Below are 9,152 nucleotides of genomic sequence, written 5' to 3' on the forward strand. Positions count from 1 at the left end.
TGTATTTTAAGCCAAACAACTCTTGTGTTTGATAGAACAATATGTCTAAGCCCCCGAACTATTTTTAATTTGTCCGTTTTACCCTGAAAACCCCTGTTTACAGATATCGCGCAACCGCTTTTGTTTCAACCTAGCCATAAAAAGAAGGTAAGTAATCATGATTATTTTTCGAACTGTTCGTCATTTTTATCTTACAATCATTAACTGATGTGTAATATTCAGCAAAAAAAAAAAAACGACTTTAAAAATTTATTCATTGGCATTTAAACAAATTACGTCACAATGAAAAAATTAGCATCTGTAAAAAAGTCACGGATATCTACCTCATAACTATCGCTAAATTGAATATTTTCTGTTACTGTCGCATTTCCCCCAATATTTTAGATGATAAATAATCGATCCAAAAAAAAAAAAAAAAAAAACATTTAAAAGGATAAATATTTGAAAATGAAAATCTCGGCCAGTCCCTGATGTCGGCAATTTCTGCATCGCGACCCTTGTTATATTATCATGTTTCACCCTTAAAATCCCCCAAAAATCCGTCTGTGGCCATTCACAGCTGAGTCTTGACCCTCAGTGATACATGCTACATGGAGTTTTTGGATCGAAAAGAGGTGATTACGTGATAATATCTCGTTAAAATCGTGGCATCTTTCATTCTGCTCTCGCGTGCGCTCACCTCCAGTTCGGGTTTTGCTGTTTAAATTATTTTTTTAAATGCCCTCCTGTTCAAAATGTTTCTTCCCCCAGAAAATTGAGATTTTAAGCTTTGCAATGATGTATCACACTTGCATATCGGACAATTTTGAAATTTGGCCAAATTGGTTGTCTCATAGCGGAACTTCAAGTAACCTGAGTGTTTTGCGCCATATACTTAAATATCTGCAGAAATGCGAGGGATGTACTCACTTTTGTGATACACTGTATGTAAAGGAGGATAAACACAAATCAATTATCAGGCCAAATTTAAGCACTTTCCCTCTTTTATGATCTAAGATAGCAAAGGTCAATCATTGACTCTAAAAGATCACCCGGAGAGATAATAAAACATTTAGAGACAACAATGGAAAAACGTTAAACTTGTTTAATACTGACGAGGTGTTTGGTCAAAACTAAGTTTGACTGAGCCACAGACTATTTATTAGTAGAACAAAACGATTTTTAATTAGTTTGAGCAAAGCGGTCAGTAAAATTCCCCAAAAGGTGCAGCAAGATATCCGCTGACATGAAAATCCAGCTGCCTTTCACACTCAAGTGCCAAAAAAAGAGCCCTCAAGAAATGATCTTGCATAACAAAATTGTGCAAGTAATGGATTACTGCAGAAAAACATTTTATTTTTGGCAAAAGTAAGCTCCTCAACTACTCTCAACATAGTTCCTCAGTACCAGAATATCCCTAAATGGTTAAGCCGTACTAGTTATTCAAACTTCAATTACAGTATGATGCATTTCACTCAAATTAAGATACTGTTTGGTTACCGTACCGCACGAATGCTATATTTAGACCGTGACGTCACTATCATAAACCGGAAGTGGGTCAACATAGAAGCGCCCTCACATACAACCCCAACTGCTTGTTTTCAGCAGGTAATCTTTCAAAAAAGAACATGCTGAGTAAACACTGCTGCTATGGAACTTGCAGGAACAAGTCTAGACATTACGACATATGAAGGATGTTTTCTTCATACATTTCCCGAAGCCAAAACAGAGGAAAAACTGTTAACAATTGATCAACTTGTGCGGACGTCCAAAAGACCAGTTTAACGCAAGCAAGGTGAAGCCATTCACCTTCATAAGCAGTAAACATTTTGTTGGAGGCCATGGTCCTACAGAGGATGGAGAGGTAAGCCATTTTTATATTTTTACTTATTTTTTAGCGTGGCGTTTTGCAGTGCTGCTTCTGTCTGACAATGAATGACCTGAAACATTTTTAAATGGTCCAATGACTGCCACTGTTACCTTTTCTGTTGTAAAAAAAAAAAAAAAAAAAACTTTAGTAAGGGGGAAGTGTAAATAAATTATAGAATTAAGATTTGTTATTAATGAAAAAATGAAAAGTGTTCGTTTGGATGTCACTGAGTAGCATTTGCGATCGCTACACAAAAATAACATTATATATTACCCCCAAGAACGATCAGAGACGTGAGACAACCAGATGATATAATATATAAGAAAGACAGGGCATATGGTGGTAAAGGATAGATTGTTGAAACAGGAGTCATTGTCAGTGGCGTAAGGCAATGCACAAAAGAAAAAGGTGTCGATAAAAAAGCGATATCTGTATCACGTCGGCTCTTTTTCCTGTCTTTTTCAGCCCTTGACACACAAGCCATCTCTTTAACTGAACATTTGTATGTTCTTCCACATCTTTATCAGTGAATTTGGCACAAAGTTTAGCTCAGTTCACATCTCATTCGTACACTATTTACATGCATTTAGCATGAGTGACAAACGCGAGCTTGACCCGCCTAGCAACAGTTGCTAACATCATGAATATCAATGAGCAAAAGTGACGTGTTGCGTGTGGTACGCCATTGAAAAATGACACAATCACTCCAGTTACAATGAATAGACGATTAACTCCAATAGCGACATGATTCGCTACAGGTAAGATTCAGTTCGGTAAGATTCCATCCAATTGTGCTATATTTCAAACAAAAACAGCTTTGTTCGTCCCCAAAGGCACAACCGTTTTTTTTACAAGTACAGGAAATAGTAAAAGAAATCAGCAAACGCCCCACATTACAAATATGCAAGCATTCCATATACCAACAGGAAGATAAAATTCAATCATTTTCCCTCCGGTTATCGTCTGAAAAAAATGTCAATTACCGGTACCTCATGTGAAAGGCGCCGACAATTGGAAACCACTTCAATATTTGTGAAGGCAAATCCTTATGTATGTATATTTCCAGGTGTAAAAATATAAGGGTGTACACCTCTTTAGCGACTGTTTCAAATCCATTTCTTAATTGCTTCCCGCGCCGCTGTCGCGCACCTCCAAATCAGTGGCTGCACGTTAGATGCATGCAGATGAGGTTGCTGTTTTTATCGGGGTCAGCGCTTTGGCTTCATTAGCCATCGCTCCCTGCTAAGCCGGGTTAATGGCGTGACTTTTGCATCTGACGGCCACATGTATCGTCGATGTGACTCGGACATGCACTGACCTACGATGAAACCCACCGCTACATTTTCCTCTCACTGGGGGATCTCTGAGGTTAGATGGCTATGAAGATGTCCAGCAGTGCCAGCAGATCTCAAGCTCACTCTGCACTTACTGCTTTCATGTTGTTTTGGTTCATGGTAAAGGACTCAATGTCTGTCCTTCATGCTATGATCTCCACTAATGCAGGGATCTTCACTTGGCTCAGAAGCTTCATTTCATACGCTTTACAGAGCCCCCTCGACTTGAATATTCCCCTTACTAAGACATTTAGGATTGATTTATTTTTCCAACTTTGCAAAAAGAGTTTCAGGAGGGCCCATAAAGGGCCATTAAAGAATGATTGGTTGGTTTGGTGTGGAAGCAGCCCATCAAACACCTAGATGTGAAATGATGCGCCATAATCAGGAGGTTGTTAAAACTCCTGTGAGGGCAACAAAACTGTACAGGGAGTCCTGCTTTACAACGGTCCTAAATAAGGACTTTTTCAAGTTACAAATGCCTCACAGTAACACTAGTCATGTGGTACATATAAAGCCTGGATTTTTAAATACTAAATATTTACCATAATTATGTGATACACTTTGGCGCATTTCAATTTACCGTAATTTTTCGGACTATAGGCCGCCACTTTTTCCCCTCATTTGGAATCATGTGGTTTATAGTCCAGTGCAGCTTATTTGTTGATTTATTTGGGTTAACACAACTTTCTTTGGCAGCGGCATCATAAGACTGCCATAAGACCATCATAATTATGACATGACACTACCATGGGCACAAATGACATGAATTATGAATTATGTCACCAACTCCATTTATGTCCAGCTCGAATCTTTACATCACATTCAAAAGTGAGATCATTTGTCGGATGACACAAAATTACATCTGTCATAAGCATTCATTAATGCTCGTGGCAGTGTCAATGTCATAATTATGATGGTCTTATGACAGTCTTATGGCACCACTGTTAGATAAATTCAATTCAATTTTATTTGTATAGCCCTCAATCACAACAGAAGTCTCAAAGGGCTGTACAGAGGCAATATAATACACAATTAGAAATGAAGCAACAAAGATGAATAGATACAGTTCAAGTCCTGGGTATCCCCTATCCTTAAGACCCTCCATGCCGGCAAGGAAAAACTCCAGAGTCAATTGGGAGAAAAATGAGAAACCTTGGGGAGTACCACAGTCAGGAGAGATCCACTCCCAGGACGGATAGACAGGAACCCCAGAACTGCTAATGGGAATTAGCAAGTGAAGTTAAAGGGTTAACAAACACCATAACTAGCCATTAATTAAATAACTGGAACAGTAAATTAAGATATAATTAGCACAGAACATGAATTTTGATAGGTATTTACATATGTAGTGCTGCAATGCATGTTAGGAGGCATGTTGGTCGACAACAATGTTGACAGCAAGTGGCAGAAGAGGTTGACTGTCTCCCCCAAGGGAGCAGTGATGGCCAAATGAAGCTTTTTGAAGCAATCTTTTACACCCAATTGGTTCAAAGATACATGGTGGTTCATTTGATCTCATGACAGTCCTATGATGCCGCTGTAAAATACAGTGTTACCGGTTAATATCTTTTGGTGTAAATATCCCATAATACAGTGAGGACAGCTTCTGCTTATGGTTCAGTACGGCTTATCTGTAAACAAATGTCGTTTTCGTGTCAAATTTGGTGGGTCGCAACTTATAGTCAGGTGCGCCTTATAGTCCGAAAATTACGGTATGTACAGATGCCGCTTATGTCACCTTAGAAACAGATCCTCATCGTAAAACAAGGCCCCTTATACTACCAAGCACCTTTCAGACTTATATCCCGCAAAATCCCCGTGTTAAGATGACGCGGGATTTACCCGTGTCATTGCTTTCAGACATGGGGAATTGTACCGGGAATTACCTGGGTTGACACTTTCAGACTTGTCCCGTGTTGGCAAATTGGCGCTCTCTATGCGGGGAGAGTGAGAGGGCGGGGGATTTTATAACCTGGACATTACATCGTTTTTGGTTGGCATTGGCAACAAAATAAACCACACATTTTCAAAGATAGACGATGGACTGTCGTTTTCTTGTCTTCAGGATCCAGTAGCAATTTAATTTTGTAAAGTTTCCAGTTTAATTTTGCTATCTTTCCAGTTTGCCACGTTGATAATTGCGATGTTTATTTACTAATTTCCGTCTTACTGCAAAGAAAGTGGAAATGATGATCGGCCCGCCATGATATTTACGTCATCAACCTTTGCGCTGTAACCCAGGAATTAAACAGCTGTTTTTCACAGATGCCGCATCCCAGGTTAATGTTCATGTCATCTCCGTGTCAGTCAACCAGGGAAATTGCTTTCAGACATAAGGGCTACCCGTTTAAATCCCAGGATTTAACCGGAGTTCAGCGTATGTCTGAAAGGGGCGTCAGTATTTCTATACTGTATAGACCAGAACCGCAATGTCAGGTCCAACAATTTGGAATTCTTTATGTGTGGCACACTTCTGCCAAAGAGAAACTGATTCTTGGAGATCACCTTCCATGCCAATTTTTTAAAATATGATAATATGTTCATTGAATTGATTTATACATTTAGAGGTTTAGATGCACACTATTTGCATATTTGTAGATGAAATACACCACAAACGTCTATGAAGCTAGCAAATCAGTTTGCCTGTTCCTTGATAGCAGGCTCGCCAAAATCATTTAAAACATCTATAGACAAGTTTCCGAGATACTTCCGCTTTACTTCCGCATTTCTGCAAGCGACTTCCATTTTCAAATTTTTTACCATTGACTTCAATGGCCCTGGAGTGGCATCACTCACTAAAAACCCTGAAAAAACACGATTTGGAAATACCGCATCCTTCTGCCATCTCGACATGGGAAGACAACATTAAGAAATGGCCTCGGGTGACCACAAGAATAATAAGTAAAAAAACGACCGTAACTGATGCTAGCCTGTTGCTAATCAGTACGTTTAGATGGCACGATTATGTCAACACATAAATGCGAGTGTTAAGTTTTTTGGTTGTTTGTTTACAGCTGGAAAATGCTGTTAGGTAAGATAAGTTGATGTGTCTCACAGCAACACTTACTGTACTTTGATGGACATATATCAAGCCTATGTCGTTCTACCCGGGAGCAGCCAAGAGGCTGGGGCTGGAGGTGGTGGCTTGCCTCGCGGCTGACCGTCAGCTCGATCCCAAAATCCAACTACAAGCTTTTTAACTGCAGCAACTTTAACATACGCTATTGGAGCTGGAATTACCAAGGACCGTGGGAGAAAGCCTTTCTAGAGGCCGTAATGTCAGGTGAAAGTTTTGCAATGCTCCAACCAATCATTTTAAATAAAACAAGAACCAGTTTGTCCAAATGTTTAATTGCAATCAATATCTGCAATAAAAAGAAACACATACTATTTTTGTTTATATATACATACCTTGTAGTATTTCCTTGTAAAAACAAAATCCCTGTCAGCCCCTCTGCATTCAGCAAATGTAATATAATTTGTAATTTCACCTCATTTTGGTCACTCAAGTGGCCGGCGTATCAATTTATACTTCATGTAAACACAGGCTGACAGGTTGTCATAATTTTGTCCACGAATGATCAACGAAGTGATAAGAGCAATCATACAAGCTCATCTACGTCTCATCTACGCCATGCTGAATCAATTTTTGGAGATTCTGTGGGTTCCTCTTGCTTGATTTTGCCGTTTTAACTTCGTTAACACACTGCTTACTTCAACCACAACTCATAAGTTTTTTTCTAAACCGGAAGTCCGAAGCAGAAATTTTCCAAGATGGCGCCGCCCATGTTTCGCTCAGGAAACTTGTCTATCCAGTCACGTAAAAGAAATTTACCAATTTTCGATTATCCGTTCATGTCTTCGAGAACACACGCTCGCTTCACCATGAAATGTATCTTGCTGCAGAGCAGTCAGTCGATCTTTGCTTTGACGTGAATCTAGTTACGCTGAGTTTTACGCCTGAGTGGACCTGCACCACCTACGACAACAAAGCCCTGTGTTTCTCTCTGACGATTGACCCAAAGACTACTTCTGCTGTAGTCAGTCTAGGTAATTCCTTGCCATCTTGAGGCTTCAACAGGCAATTACATACCATTTAGTTGAGTGTCAATAATGCAAGTTTTCACTATTTGTGGCAGGGCTTTGGTCATATGAAATTGGAGGTCTGTCTGTTTTTCTCGGTGCATCATTTGGGTCTCAGGACCACCTCGTGTGCTTCTAGTGGTATTGCCTGTATATTCCCTAGCGGAGAACATTGGGAATACACTACCATCCATAATTAATGCTTGTCTTGCTGCTTCTTGTGATGCCGCCAGACAACCTATCCCACTTGCATCTTTAAAGCGATTAACGTAGTCTGGAATTTTAACGAGCCAGAGAGGGTCTAGGGGAAGCGGCAGAGGCAACAAGAGATTATCGATTAGGTGAGTAGGAAAGATGAAGTGCCGAGGAGCTCTTTTGTCGAGTCGGTTTCTTCGCTCGGCCATTGATCACAACGGTCGGAGGGGAACTTTGTGACACTCTCTTCTGGTCCAATTAGCAGCGAATTCACACTTGGACACACTTGGGCTGATTCATCTTATTTTCCACTTGTCCTAAGTGCTTTTTGATTTAGGACATGATGACAATAAGAGCAGGGTAGTCAATAGAATGTCTTTGCAAGACCTCCAGTACAACACACTGATTGTGCCTGACCTATGACCATTCCCGGATTCCAAAGCATGGGGATAATGCTAAAAAAATCGTGGATTTGCAACTCTCGCCGGGCGTCTTAAGGCGCAAACCCCGTCAAGCTCCATCACAGATGAGCAAAGGGGAGTGCGAGCCTTTATCCCGGCTCACTCTCAACATAAATCATGTGACACACCACAGATTTCAGCAGCTTTGGACACCCCACCCCACCCATGCACCCAACCTCCCTGCATGCATGCAGAGTGCTGAAACATTGTTTTGTAGGGATTTGAAGCACCAACAGCCCACATATGCCCAACACAAATGGGAAGTAAAGTCACACTTGTGGAAGATGAAGGAAGATGGTATATCAGTGGCATGTCAAAGGCAATTGTGTGATAAATGATCAATGATTTGAATAATAGTCAGTCTTACCTGAGAGAACAGGTGCTGACGTCCTATTAGGCTGCTCTTCCTCTGGAAATCAATGCATGCAACGGGTGTTTCGGAGCATCAGCCAAGCCACAAAGCATCCCTTGTGGAAAGCATCGCCCACATCCTGCTCCACTCGCCTCAGCCTCCGATCACAACAGGAGAGATGAAGGAAGAGGTTGAGTAGGGGTGGAGAGCAGGAACCTGCACATGCAGTGAATCCGATTTTAGCGCATCTCCGCTGCCTTAAAAAAGCTCCGAGGGCTCGCTGTCCGTCGACATCTCCGCTTGCCGCCTCTTTCGCGCCGCCAGCTGGCGACTTGGGTCGGGGATTGCCGCCTCAGCGTCCGTCCACACGCTCGGCTTGGCCCGCACTGGTACCCACGCTTAATCGGCCAGCGTGACACGCGGGGGTCCACTTTTCCTCTTCTTTTTCTTGCCGTAATCCTGCGTAGTTTGGGGACGTTTGGCGCACGTCCCGCATCACAGGCGCACTGAAGACGCGCAAAGATCCCAGCACACACGCGCGGGTATGCGCATACGCTCACACATCTTCTGTGCACACTGCGGTTGTGTGTGTACAAGTGTGTGCAAATACTCGAGAACAGGGACGCTGAAGTACGTGCCATATATAATATTGAGTGCACTCAGCCCTCTATCTAATGTGTTCTAATATGTTTGAATAAATATCTATCTATCTATCTATCTATCTATCTATCTATCTATCTATCTATCTATCTATCTATCTATCTATCTATCTATCTATCTATCTATCTATCTATCTATCTATCTATCTATCTATCTATCTATCTATCTATCTATCTATCTATCTATCTATCTATCTATCTATCTATCTATCTATC

General features: G+C 41.1%; 1 protein-coding gene across 4 annotated transcripts in view; it reads right to left on the reverse strand.

The window, feature by feature from the left end:
- Positions 1-8,798, reverse strand: part of sntg1 (syntrophin, gamma 1) — a 74,768-nt gene extending 65,970 nt beyond the window's left edge. For all 4 annotated transcript variants that reach the window (XM_057857699.1, XM_057857698.1, XM_057857695.1 and 1 more), the window contains exon 1: positions 8,293-8,798. The gene's annotated coding sequence lies outside the window, so the exon portion shown is untranslated. The remainder of the gene's footprint in view (positions 1-8,292) is intronic.
- Positions 8,799-9,152: the final 354 nt, after the last annotated feature.

This window comes from Corythoichthys intestinalis, chromosome 14, assembly GCF_030265065.1.
Source record: "Corythoichthys intestinalis isolate RoL2023-P3 chromosome 14, ASM3026506v1, whole genome shotgun sequence".
NCBI classification, from domain to species: domain Eukaryota; kingdom Metazoa; phylum Chordata; class Actinopteri; order Syngnathiformes; family Syngnathidae; genus Corythoichthys; species Corythoichthys intestinalis.